General features: G+C 46.2%; 1 protein-coding gene across 1 annotated transcript in view; it reads right to left on the reverse strand.

The window, feature by feature from the left end:
• The window catches only part of ZNF395 (zinc finger protein 395), a 101,697-nt gene extending 92,035 nt beyond the window's left edge, over nucleotides 1-9,662 (reverse strand). The window contains exon 1 of the mRNA XM_073561905.1: nucleotides 8,529-9,662. The gene's annotated coding sequence lies outside the window, so the exon portion shown is untranslated. The remainder of the gene's footprint in view (nucleotides 1-8,528) is intronic.
• Nucleotides 9,663-13,954: the final 4,292 nt, after the last annotated feature.

The raw sequence follows: 13,954 nt of genomic DNA on the forward strand, positions 1-13,954 counted from the left end.
TGTCCTCCCCTCATTTTTTTGTGTGTGATGTTTGTCACGTTGAAGATTTGGTCAAAGTTTAAGGGTTTTCTCTTAATTTCACAACATTATTTCTTCCTGAGTGCTCGTACCACAGAGTGAATCACACAACTTCCGAGTCTTGAGGCTGAAACCACAAACAACGGCTCACAGAGAATTCTGCCGGGTGACGCCGTCAATGAGGCCGACTCAGCCAAAACATGAGCGATGCACTCCAGCCCGAGTCAAAGGTAAAAAGGTGATGAAAAGAAGCAACTCTTCTGTATTACAACTACTTCAGAGGCCTAAAATATCTGGGCTCTGCCAACCTATAATGCTGTGTGTTCTACCGCTGACAAAGTCGCCATAGATTCATGTGTCTGGTAACAGGAAACGGTCTGTATGTCCGCATTCACCTCAACAAGGTAAAACTGCATTTGTTTCACATACCAGTGTAATATATTCAGGAACTATAACTCTTTTTTCAGTGGGAAGTTCCTCTTCATCAGCACTCTGCCGGCACTACAGGTACTGTAACTATCTTTTTCCTCACTTCCCAGAATGCATTTGATCTGTTTTAGTCCAATGTCCTGAACTGAAAGTCTGCCTTTCTGTTATGCTTGTATTCGGTTTCACATTCAGGATATGAGGAACAGACAGGCAAGAACCCACCCTCCATTTCTAGTAGAGACTAGAACTCACCCTCACTTACTGTGAAACTAGAACCCACCCTCACTTACTGTAGAGACAAGAACCCACCCTCACTTACTGTAGAGACAAGAACCCACCCTCACTTACTGTAGAGAGAAGAAATCACCCTCCACTTCTTGTAGAGACAAGAACCCACCCTCACTTCCTGTAGAGACAAGAACCCACCCTCACTTCCTGTAGAGACAAGAACCCACCCTCACTTACTGTAGAGACGAGAAACCACCCTCACTTACGGTGAAACTAGAGCCCACCCTCACTTGAGGTGGAGACGAGAACTCACCCTCACTTCCTGTATAGACAAGAACCCACCCTCACTTCCTGTAGAGACAAGAACCCACCCTCCACTACCTGTAGAGACAAGAACCCACCCTCACTTCCTGTATAGACAAGAACCCACCCTCCACTTCCTGTAGGGACTAGAATCCACCCTCCACTACCTGTAGATACAAGAACCCACCCTCACTTCCTGTAGAGACGAGAACCCACCCTCCACTTCTTGTGGGGACTAGAATCCACCCTCCACTACCTGTAGATACAAGAACCCACTCTCCACTACCTGTAGATACAAGAATCCACCCTCCACTACCTGTAGATACAAGAACCCACTCTCCACTACCTGTAGATACAAGAATCCACCCTCACTTACTGTGAAACTAAAACCCACCCTCACTACCTGTAGAGACAAGAACCCACCCTCACTACCTGTAGAGACAAGAACCCACCTTCCACTTCTTGTAGAGACTAGAACCCACCCTCACTTACTGTAGGGAATAGAACCCACTTCCAGTAGCAACAAAGACTCACCAACCACTTTTTGTAGGAACTAAGACTTGACCCCACTGCCTGTAGCAAGACGACAATGAGCTAACTATACTTCCTGTAGAAAGACAAAGACCCGTTCCCACTTCCTGTTGCCAGACAAAGACCAACCTCCACTTCCTGTCCAAAGACAAATCCCACCCCAACTTCCTGTTGAGAGACAAAGACCCACCCCCCTTTCTGTTGAGAAACCAAGACCTGCCCCAACTTCCTGTTTAAAGACAAATACCCACCCCAATTTTCTGCTGAGAGACAAAGACCCGCTAATTGTGCTAGCAGGGATCTCACTGCAGCTCAGCCCAGCTGGGAACAGAGCCCAATGACCGGAGGTAACCTCTATGACGTCACCCCCGGTCACTGATGCTGCATTCCCAGCAGCTCTTTCACTAGTGGTTCTCAGCCTGGACAGTTGCATCTTGGCACCATCCAGGTTGAAAACTAATTATACCCCAGACATGGATTACGGCGTGGGACACAATGACTGACAGGTATTTTATATTGGTTTTTTTTTTATTTTAGTTTTATTACACGACATCGAGGGCTTCACTGGAATTAGGCGATGCAGTAAGTATGGTTTAACTGAGATTATTAGAGAAGTCTGTGTCATTTTTTCAATTAAAGGACTTTATTTTGGCTGTGTCTTTATTTACCTTATAACTATAGCATTAGTAATGGATAGGTGTCTTATAGACACCTCTCCATTACTAAGCCATGGGCTTGATGTCACCTGACAATACAAAGGTGACATCAACCTCACAAATATTACCCGACTTGCCACCGCTACAGGACAAGTGGGAAGAGCCAGGCAAAATGTCAGAATTGGCGCATCCAATAGATGTACCTTTTCTGGGCAGCTTCGGGCTGCTATTTTTAGGCTGGGGGGTTAATATCCATGGCCCCTTACCAGCCTGAGAATACCAGCCCCCAGCTGTGAGCTTTAGCAAGGCTGGTTGTCAAAAATGGGGGGACCTCACACCATTTTTTAAAATTATTTATTTAAATAGTTTAAAAAAAAAACAGCGTGGGGACCCCTCCATTTTTTATATCCAGCCTTGCTGAAGATGAAAACTGAGGGTTGCAGCCCCCAGCTGTGAGTTTTGCCTGGCTGGTTATAGAAAATACAGGGGAACCCACACCATTTTTTTTCATTTATTTATTTATTTATTTATTTATTTATAGCATAAGCGGCAGCTGATGAATACCCTGATCATCCGCTTCTGCTGTCACTGTTATTAGCAGCAGCAGCGGTAGGCTGATGGGAGTAATAGTCCGGGCATAGTAACTAACTGTGGTTAGTTATAACAAATTATAATGATTATCCTCCATCCCATAGTCCAGTGCCCATATACCCATCACACATTTTCCATAAGTTTAAAGAGAACCAGGCATCATCGCCATGGCAACTTATGACATCATCGTTGCCATGGCAACCAATATGACATAATCTTCGCCATGGGCCAAGGCAACCTTTATGACATCATCGTTGCTGTGGCAACCTATTATGACATCATGGTCACCATGGCTTGATACACACACATACACACCTCCTCCATCCCATAGTCCCATGCCCATATACCCAGCATACATATCTCCATCCCATAGTCCCATTCCCATATACCCATCATACATATCCACCATCCCATAGTCCAGTGCCCATATACCCATCATACATATCCACCATCCCATAGGCCCGTGCCCATATACCATCACACACATCCACCATCCCATAGGCCCGTGCCCATATACCATCACACACATCCTCCATCCCATAGTCCCATGCCCATATACCCATCATACATATCCACCATCCCATAGTCCCGTGCCCATATACCCATCATACATATCCACCATCCCATAGTCCCGTGCCCATATACCCATCATACATATCCTCCATCCCATAGTCCAGTGCCCATATTCCCATCACACATCCTCCATCCCATAGTCCAATGCCCATATACCCATCACACATGTTCCATAAGTTGAAATTGAACCAGGCATCATCACCATAGCAACCTATAATGACATCATAATCACCATGGCAACCATTATGACATCATCATCAACATGTCAACCTATTATGACATCATTTTCACCATGGCAACCATTCTGACATTATCGTCACCATGGCAACCTATTATGACATCATCGTCGCCATGGCAACCTTTATAACATCATCATCGCTATGGCAACCTATTATGACATCACAGTCACCATGGCAGCGTGGCTTGATACACACACTCGTATATATATATATATATATAAGATATAACTCATCATTCTCCCCTGCTCGCGCCGATCGCCGGCAGAGCAGGGGAGAATGATGAGAGCCATGTTCAGCACGTAGCGTTTTATTCCGGACACTAAAAACCGGACTCCTTCCCAGAAATCGCGCATTTTTTTCCGCGCGATTTCACCGCGATTTTCGCGTGCGATATTCAAGCACTTTCCAAGCGATTTGAAGCATCGCTTGGAAAGTGATTGACAGGTTGGTCACACTCTTCAAAACATAGTGTTTGATAAGTGTGAGCAGGTTTTTACTACTGAGGCCGCCTATGCAGCATCAATAGTAAAAGATAGGATGTTAAAATGAGAAAAAAAGAAAAATAAATAAAAAAAAAAAAAAATAAAAAAAAATAAAAAAAATCGGGGTATATTTACCTTCCGGCGTCCCGCGCTGCATTCCCGGCCTCAGCGTTCCCAGTAATGCCTTGCGAGACCTGTGATGACGTTGGTCTCGTGTTACTATAGCGATCTCGCGAGACCACGTCATCACAGGACCTTGCCGCAAGGCATTACTGGGAACGCTTAGGCCGGGATGGCAGCGCGGGACGCCGGAAGGTAAATATACCCCGATTTTTTATTTTTTATTCTTTTTTTTACAGGGGTATGGTACCCAGGGCCTGGAGGACAGTCTCCTCTCCTCCACACCGTGGGTACCAACCGCACATGAGACACTTAACTTTGCGCATGGTGGGCACAGCCACATGCGGGAAGTAAGCGATTCTCATGCATTCCTATGGGTGCGGAATCGCCGCAATTCTTTGCGATTCCGCACAAAAGAATGAGCATGCTGCGATTTTTTTTCCGCGATGCGATTCCACTGCAGAAACAAGCGCAGCATTAGCACAGCATGTGCGGAATGCCATAGGAAAGCATGGGGGGCGTTCTGTACACGATTTTTAAACGTTTTCGCAGCGTTTGAGCCGAAAATCGCAGCAAAAACTCTTAAAAATCGCTACGTGGGCACACAGCCTAACACTTGATGCGTGTCACATGGATGACATCCATGCGTGTTATGCGTATGCACGTGCGCGGGACGTTTTGTGGCCTCTGCTGACACTAAAATCTGAGATGTCAGCGTGTGGAAACAGACATGCGCACAGGCCCTCATCAAGCAAGATCTGTATAGATCGAAACGTCGCAGCAGAAGGCAGAATAAAGTGATTGAATTTCACCAACTTTTTTACATTGTTTGGACTTTTTGCCAAGAGGGACTCCTTGGATATGACGGGCGCTTTCAATATGGGTAAAGTTAACCCTTTGTCTACATGAGGTGCTGTGAACTACTTATTTGAATATATGTGCACAGACCCATTCACTCAAATAGGCAAACAGCGCTCCGTCCCTCCCTCCAGAGGGGGTTTCTGCCTTTCTGGCACCTCAGGGGCTCCGACAATGTGACATGGCACCCTCAATGCATTCCAGCAAAATCTGAAATCCAATATGGCGCCTCTTCCCTTCTGAGCTTTGCACTGTGCCCCACATATGGGGTATCGGCGTACTCAAGAGAAATTGCACAATAACTTTTGGGGTCCAATTTCTCCTGTTACTCTTGGTAAAATAAAAAATTGGGGGTGAAAAGATCATTTTTGTGGAAAAAGTATGATCTATTAGCTTTACGCCTCTACACTATAAACTTCTGTGAAGCACTTGGGGGTTAAAAGTTCTCACCACACCTAGATAAGTACCTTGGGGGGGGGGTCTAGTTTCCAAAATTGGGTCACTTGTGGGGGATTTCCACTGTTTGGGCACATCAGGGGCTCTCCAAACACGACATGGCATCTGATCTCAATTCCAGCCAATTCTGCGTTGAAAAAGTCAAAACGGTGCTCCTTCCCTTCCGAGCTCTGCCATGCGCCCAAACTGTGGTTTACCCCCACATGTGGGGTATCAGCAATACTCAGGACAAATTGGAAATTGAACATAGAAATTCCACAAAAAGTGTCCACTGCTGAGACAGGAAGTGCTGGACACTACAGATCTCCTCTATCCAGATGACTGATGAAGGTCAGGTATTGACCGAAATGTCTCTTATTTTTCTGGAATTTCTACATTCAATAAATATGTTATTGAATATACCTATATGAGTGCCAAGTATTTCTACGTCATAGATTTGCATTGTAAGGTTTTGAATTCACGGGCTGAAATTTGTAAGAATTCAATTGAAATACTTGTCTGGGCAATGATATCGGCTGCAGCCGCTGCGTAGTATCAGAACGTTTCACTTGTCGTAACCTTCAGGTGCACGTACTACAGGGAAGTTCAAATTAGATAAGAAGGTGCCCGGATAGAGTCCTAACTAGAGTTGAGCGAATTTGTTCGGGTTCCCTCTTATTCGGCAAGCTATGGCGCTTACCGAATAAGCTGCAGGGGGAACCCGGCTTCCTGGATCGCGCCGGCTGATCGGCGCCACAGCTGCATGTGTCGCGGTTGTGTGACACATGCACGGGGCGCCTTTTTGTTGGGATCTCCATGCATGTGCTGTGACTGACATACCCGCGGCACCCATGAGCTGCTCAGCCGGCGCGGCCCAGGAGGCCGGGTTCCCTCTGCAGCTTCTTCGGTAAGTGCTACAGCTTGCCGAATAAGAGGGAACCCGAACAAATTCGCTCAGCTCTAGTCCTAACCCTTACGATACAAAAATTAGTGGAATCTGGTGCTCTAAAAAATGAATTTTTATTGAAATCAATGACTAGTGTATAAAAGTTTTGACTTATTGGATCCACTCGACCAGCCCCAAGCTGTCAGCGTCCGCCCCAGCCCAATCCTGCACTTATGGGGAGAGATGAAGAAACAGCTGTATACAGACCGAAGTGAGGCGACCAGTGCGCACCAACATGGGGAATGTGAAGAAGGGACCTGAGATCAGATGTCGGTGGAGACATGCTTCAATCTGACCGAGAGCAGAAGGATTCAGGCCGTGGTGAAAGCCAAAGGGGAATGTACAAAATACTAAGAAAATAACAAAAATTAGGTCTTTAGGAGCAAAACAGTAACAATGCAGTGACCTGACAATGTGGTAGCTCCATATAGACCGGACTAATGTACAGCAGATCCAGCAAGGAACGTGCATATCCGAAGACAAAGTACTGCTGGCAGACATTGGTAAGTGTCTAGAATCCCACTACTATGTGTTTTCATCTGCTAGGTTTTGTGCGCTGTGAGAATTCAGAAGTCGGCAGCCGCCTACAGGAACTGAAGACTCATCACAAACCTGGACGAGCCATTTAATGATAAAATGACGTCCTGCGGCCGATCCTAACAGCGTGTAATATCCTCACTGTCAGGATTCGGCTCTGCTTGCAGGTTCCAGTGACCATCACACGCGATTTCTTTCTTTGGCCATGGTCACACATTAGGAATCTCAAGGGCATGCTCTTGCCCTTTAAGAAAAATGCCGACCTGGAAGGTGCTTTTCCATTTCCCTCCACGAGAAAACCTTGGAAAACATTGTGGTTCCGCTTAGTATCTGGTATTTCGGCTGCCAGCGCTGCACATGAAGCTTCTGCATCATTCCTACTGAAGATGACGGCACATTATATTCTTAGAGTGAATTCTGTGGTTTCCTGCTCTGCAGAATGTTACACACGATCACATCAAATATCTGCAGACCAGAGCGGAGAGTCCGGCTCCATCATTCCACCATCAAACTACGGGATATCATCATGTTCAGCAGGTGTAGAAACTACATTTACTGTTTGGAAACTGAAAAAGGAAAGAATGCTGGGATTTCAGCTCTGAAGGATGAAGAAATGTAAATACAGTTGGTTATAGTCTATCATAAAGGCCATACCAGCAGAATAGTGAGTGCAGCTCTAGGGTACAGGATGTAACTCAGGATCAGTAATGTAATGTATGTACACAGTGACTGCACCAGCAGAATAGTGAGTGCAGCTCTGGGGAATAATACAGGATGTAACTCAGGATCAGTAATGTAATGTATGTACACAGTGACTGCACCAGCAGAATAGTGAGTGCAGCTCTGGGGTATAATACAGGATGTAACTCAGGATCAGTAATGTAATGTATGTACACGGTGACTGCACCAGCAGAATAGTGAGTGCAGCTCTGGAGTATAATACAGGATGTAACTCAGGATCAGTAATGTATGTACACAGAGACTGCACCAGCAGAATAGTGAGTGCAGCTCTGGAGTATAATACAGGATGTAACTCAGGATCAATAATGTAATTTATGTACACGGTGACTGCACCAGCAGAATAGTGAGTGCAGCTCTGGAGTATAATACAGGATGTAACTCAGGATCAGTACAGGATTATCCCCGTACTGTGACATCACTGTGTGCATTATCCCCATACTGTGACATCACTGTGTGCATTATCCCCATACTGTGACATCACTGTGTGCATTATCCCCATACTGTGACATCACTGTGTGCATTATCCCCATACTGTGACATCACTGTGTGCATTATCCCCATACTGTGACATCACTGTGTGCATTATCCCCATACTGTGACATCACTGTGTGCATTATCCCCATACTGTGACATCACTGTGTGCATTATCCCCATACTGTGACATCACTGTGTGCATTATCCCCATACTGTGACATCACTGTGTGCATTATCCCCATACTGTGACATCACTGTGTGCATTATCCCCATACTGTGACATCACTGTGTGCATTATCCCTGTACTAATCTTCTCACGGTCCAGGCACCTTTCTTAGTTGATATGTAACAGTCAGTAAATTCTAACCTTCTTAGCCCGGTGCTCTTCTCCCTGTGGCTCTGGCTCCAGGCTCCTGACTTTGTGGCCCCAGTTGCAGCCATATTGTAGGAATATTACTGCCTTTCTATGATTAGTTGGAGCAGTTCTGGACTCTTGACACCTTGTTTTGGATCTTCCAGAGCGCACACTTTTTTTATGCCGCCCCTTCGCTTTCTGGCCTGGATCTGATCATTCCTCTATGACCACAGTATGTGTCTCCTCACTTCCACAGATCTGGGACCACCCAGCAGTTTCTATGGCTTTGCGGGGTACTCGGGCTATATATGGGTATGTCTGCTCCCACATCTCAGGGTCAATGCCAGACTGCGGGCACACGAGATTTCCCAATGTCCACCTCCTTCCCTCGGTGTTGTTTTCAGTTTTCTTTAATCTATTTCTTGGTCACTCAATGTGACTTATGTTACCAATAGAAAGTGGTCCAAAAGTCATAGTCCGGGGGTCTAGCTCTGCTTAGCGGACAGTATCGCACATTAACGGGATATTCCCATCTCCAAAATCCTTTCCCAATATGTAGTAGTTGTACTAATATTAGCAAATAGCTTCAATTAGAAATGTAGTATAGTTCTTCTGATTCACTGTGTCTCTTTCCTAATGTGCAGGCATTGCAGGACCTTAGGTATCCATTGTAATGCAGCGGTAGCACCGTACCCAGTGAGGAGGAAGTGACCCACAAAGTTCAACCATAAAAGTCTCTAATGTGTTAGGTTCCAATCCACACAAATGCATATAACTTCAGTGCATATTATCGGTGTTCATGGCACTATATAGGACACAGCTTTGTATCACAGTCCCTAAACATGCCGGACTTCACCTTGTCCAGTGTCTTTAGTCTCTTTATTGACGCACACAGCCGTACGCAGTCCTTGACATCCTCCAGATCGCAGCCCGGCACCGTATCCATCTGTTTGCAGCCGTTACACACGCCAGTGTTTCTTCGGGTAGAGGACTGTCTACCTCCGGTTCACCTCCGGGCACAAGACATCCACATCCGATACCAGTCACCGTGGAGGCAGCACCACTGTGTACCCTGTGGGTTGCCAGGCCTCACTCTACTCCTGACACACCTGAGACTCCTCAGACTCACTCAGACCTCACCAACCCTTTCCTGCAGGGCTTTTATCACAGAAACCTGTGGCTTTCAGCCACATGGAAAACCTGGGTCCGGAATGGAACAGACTGCACCACTATCACACTGCAATCTGTTTCAATCACAAAATCCAGAGCAGGTTTTCTGCACCTCTGCCTTGGACACACACATGTCCAAGACTAACACTTTTATTGTCAGTCTGCAGTGCAGTCACTGCTACAACTGTGACTGCCATGCACACCTATGGCCTTCATACACCTCTCTGCATATCCTGGGGAGACTACACAGCGCCCCCTACCTGTGACATCAGTCACTGCTTCACCATTGTAAACCTAGCTATGCCTGTGACTGCAATGCATTCCCATAGCCTCAATATGCCTCTGTGCGTATCGTAGGGAGAACACACAGCGCCCCCTAGCTGTAACAGCGGTCATTACCTCACACCATGTTTACAACCACTAGCTAACTATCACTATATGGCCAGGGTCAGACTTGAGAGAAACTCGCACGAGTCTCGCATCTCAATACCCGGCACTACCTCCTGCTCTCGGACCGGAGCGCTCAGCTGCATAGAAATACATGTATCCAAACACTTCAGTCCCGTGTGCCGGCGGCAGTGCTGGGTATTGAGACGCGAGACTCGTGCGAGTTTCTCACAAGTGTGACCCCAGCCTGTCAGTGGCCATAACTGTGGATACCTTATGTCCTGCACATAAGGAAAGAGACATAATGAATCAGAAAAACTCTACATATAGATCAATGGTTACGACCACTAGCAACTAGCTATCACTTTATCAGTGGTCGTAACCATGGATACCTAAGGTCTTGCAATACTTGCACATAAGGAAAAAGACAAAGCAAATCAGAATAACTATACTACATTTCTAATTGGAGCTATTTGCTAATATTATTATTACTACACCTGCTACAAATTGGGATAGGATCTTGGAGATGGGAATACCACATTAAAGACATATCAGGGGTGGACGTATCATTGGTGCAACCGCTGCAGTTGTACAAAGGTCCAAGAGGTAAAGAGGCACAGGATAGGATTAGATACACGGCTCAGCAGTCAGTATCACACAGGATAGGATTAGATACACGGCTCAGCAGTCAGTATCACACAGGATAGGATTAGATACATGGCTCAGCAGTCAGTATCACACAGGATAGGATTAGATACACGGCTCAGCAGTCAGTATCACACAGGATAGGATTAGATACACGGCTCAGCAGTCAGTATCACACAGGATAGGATTAGATACACGGCTCAGCAGTCAGTATCACACAGGAGAGGATTAGACACACGGCTCAGCAGTCAGTATCACACAGGATAGGATTAGATACACGGCTCAGCAGTCAGTATCACACAGGATAGGATTAGATACACGGCTCAGCAGTCAGTATCACACAGGATAGGTTTAGATACACAGCTCAGCAGTCAGAATCACACAGAATAGGATTAGATACACGGCTCAGCAGTCAGTATCACACAGGATAGGATTAGATACACGGCTCAGCGGTCACTATCACACAGAATAGGATTAGATACACGGCTCAGCAGAGAGTATCACACAGGAGAGGATTAGATACACGGCTCAGCAGACAGTATCACACAGGATAGGATTAGATACACGGCTCAGCAGACGGTATCACACAGGATAGGATTAGATACATGGATCAGCAGACGGTATCACACAGGATAGGATTAGATACACGGCTCAGCAGACAGTATCACAGGATAGGGTTAGATACACGGCTCAGCAATCACTATCACACAGGATAGGATTAGATACACGGCTCAGGAGACGGTATCACACAGGATAGGATTAGATACACGGCTCAGCAGTCAGTATCACACAGGATAGGATTAGATACACGGCTCAGCAGTCAGTATCACACAGGATAGGTTTAGATACACAGCTCAGCAGTCAGAATCACACAGAATAGGATTAGATACACGGCTCAGCAGTCAGTATCACACAGGATAGGATTAGATACACGGCTCAGCGGTCACTATCACACAGAATAGGATTAGATACACGGCTCAGCAGAGAGTATCACACAGGAGAGGATTAGATACACGGCTCAGCAGACAGTATCACACAGGATAGGATTAGATACACGGCTCAGCAGACGGTATCACACAGGATAGGATTAGATACATGGATCAGCAGACGGTATCACACAGGATAGGATTAGATACACGGCTCAGCAGACAGTATCACAGGATAGGGTTAGATACACGGCTCAGCAATCACTATCACACAGGATAGGATTAGATACACGGCTCAGGAGACGGTATCACACAGGATAGGATTAGATATACGGCTCAGCAGTCAGTATCACACAGGATAGGATTAGATACACGGCTCAGCAGTCAGTATCACACAGGATAGGATTAGATACACGGCTCAGCCGTCGGTATCACACAGGATAGGATTAGATACACGGCTCAGCCGTCAGTATCACACAGGATAGGATTAGATACACGGCTCAGCAGACAGTATCACAGGATAGGGTTAGATACATGGCTCAGCAGACGGTATCACCCAGGATAGGTTAAGATACACGGCTCAGCAGACGGTATCACACAGGAGAGGATTAGATACACGGCTCAGCAGTCAGTATCACACAGGATAGGGTTAGATACATGGCTCAGCAGACGGTATCACCCAGGATAGGATTAGATACACGGCTCAGCAGACGGTATCACAGAGGATGGGATTAGATGCACGGCTCAGCAGGTAGTATCACATATGAGTGGATTAGATACACGGCTCAGCAGTCAGTATTACACAGGAGAGGATTAGATACACGGCTTGGCTCAGCAGTCAATATAACACAGGATAGGATTAGATACGCGGCTCAGCAGACGGTATCACCCAGGATAGGATTAGATACACGGCTCAGCAGACGGTATCACACAGGATGGGATTAGATGCACGGCTCAGCAGTCAGTATCACACAGGATAGGATTAGATACGCGGGTCAGCAGACGGTATCACACAGGATGGGATTAGATACACAGCTCAGCAGTCAGTATCACACAGGATAGGATTAGATACTCGGCTCAGCAGTCAATATGACAGAATAGGATTAGATACACGGCTCAGCAGTCAGTATCACACAGGAGAGGATTAGATACGCAGTTCAGCAGAAAGTATCACACAGGATAGGATTAGATACACGGCTCAGGAGACGGTATCACACAGGATAGGATTAGATACACGGCTCAGCAGACAGTATCACACAGGATAGGATTAGATACACGGCTGAGCAGTCAATATGACACAGAATAGGATTAGATACACGGCTCAGCAGTCAATATGACACAGAATAGGATTAGATACACAGCTCAGCAGTCAGTATCACACAGGAGAGGATTAGATACACAGCTCAGCAGAAAGTATCACACTGGATAGGATTAGATACACGGCTCAGCAGTCAATATGACACAGAATAGGATTAGATACACTGCTCAGCAGTCAGTATCACACAGGAGAGGATTAGATACACAGCTCAGCAGAAAGTATCACACAGAATAGGACTAGATACTTGGCTCAGCAGTCAGTATCACAGGATAGGGTTAGATACACGGCTCAGCAGACGGTATCACCAAGGATAGGATTAGATACACGGCTCATCAGACGGTATCACACAGGACAGAATTAGATACACGGCTCAGTAGTCAGTATCACACAGGATAGGGTTAGATACATGGCTCGGCAGACGGTATCACCCAGGAGAGGATTAGATACACAGCTCAGCAGACGGTATCACACAGGATGGGATTAGATGCACGGCTAAGCAGTCAATATGACACAGAATAGGATTAGGTACACTGCTCAGCAGTCAGTATTACACAGGAGAGGATTAGATACACGGCTCGGCTCAGCAGTCAATATAACACAGGATAGGATTAGATACGCGGCTCAGCAGACGGTATCACCCAGGATAGGATTAGATACACGGCTCAGCAGACGGTATCACACAGGATCGGATTAGATGCACGGCTCAGCAGGCAGTATCACATAGGAGTGGATTAGATGCACGGCTCAGCAGACAATATCACACAGGAGAGGATTAGATACGCGGCTCAGCAGTTAGTAACAAACAGGATAGAATTAGATACACGGCTCAGCAGTCAGTATCACACAGGATAGGATTAGATACGTGGGTCAGCAGACGGTATCACACAGGATGGGATTAGATACACAGCTCAGCAGTCAGTATCACACAGGATAGGATTAGATACACGGCTCAGCAGTCAATATGACAGAATAGGATTAGATACACGGCTCAG

Source organism: Dendrobates tinctorius, unplaced genomic scaffold, assembly GCF_039654945.1.
Source record: "Dendrobates tinctorius isolate UK_male_01 unplaced genomic scaffold, ASM3965494v1 ptg000332l, whole genome shotgun sequence".
NCBI classification, from domain to species: domain Eukaryota; kingdom Metazoa; phylum Chordata; class Amphibia; order Anura; family Dendrobatidae; genus Dendrobates; species Dendrobates tinctorius.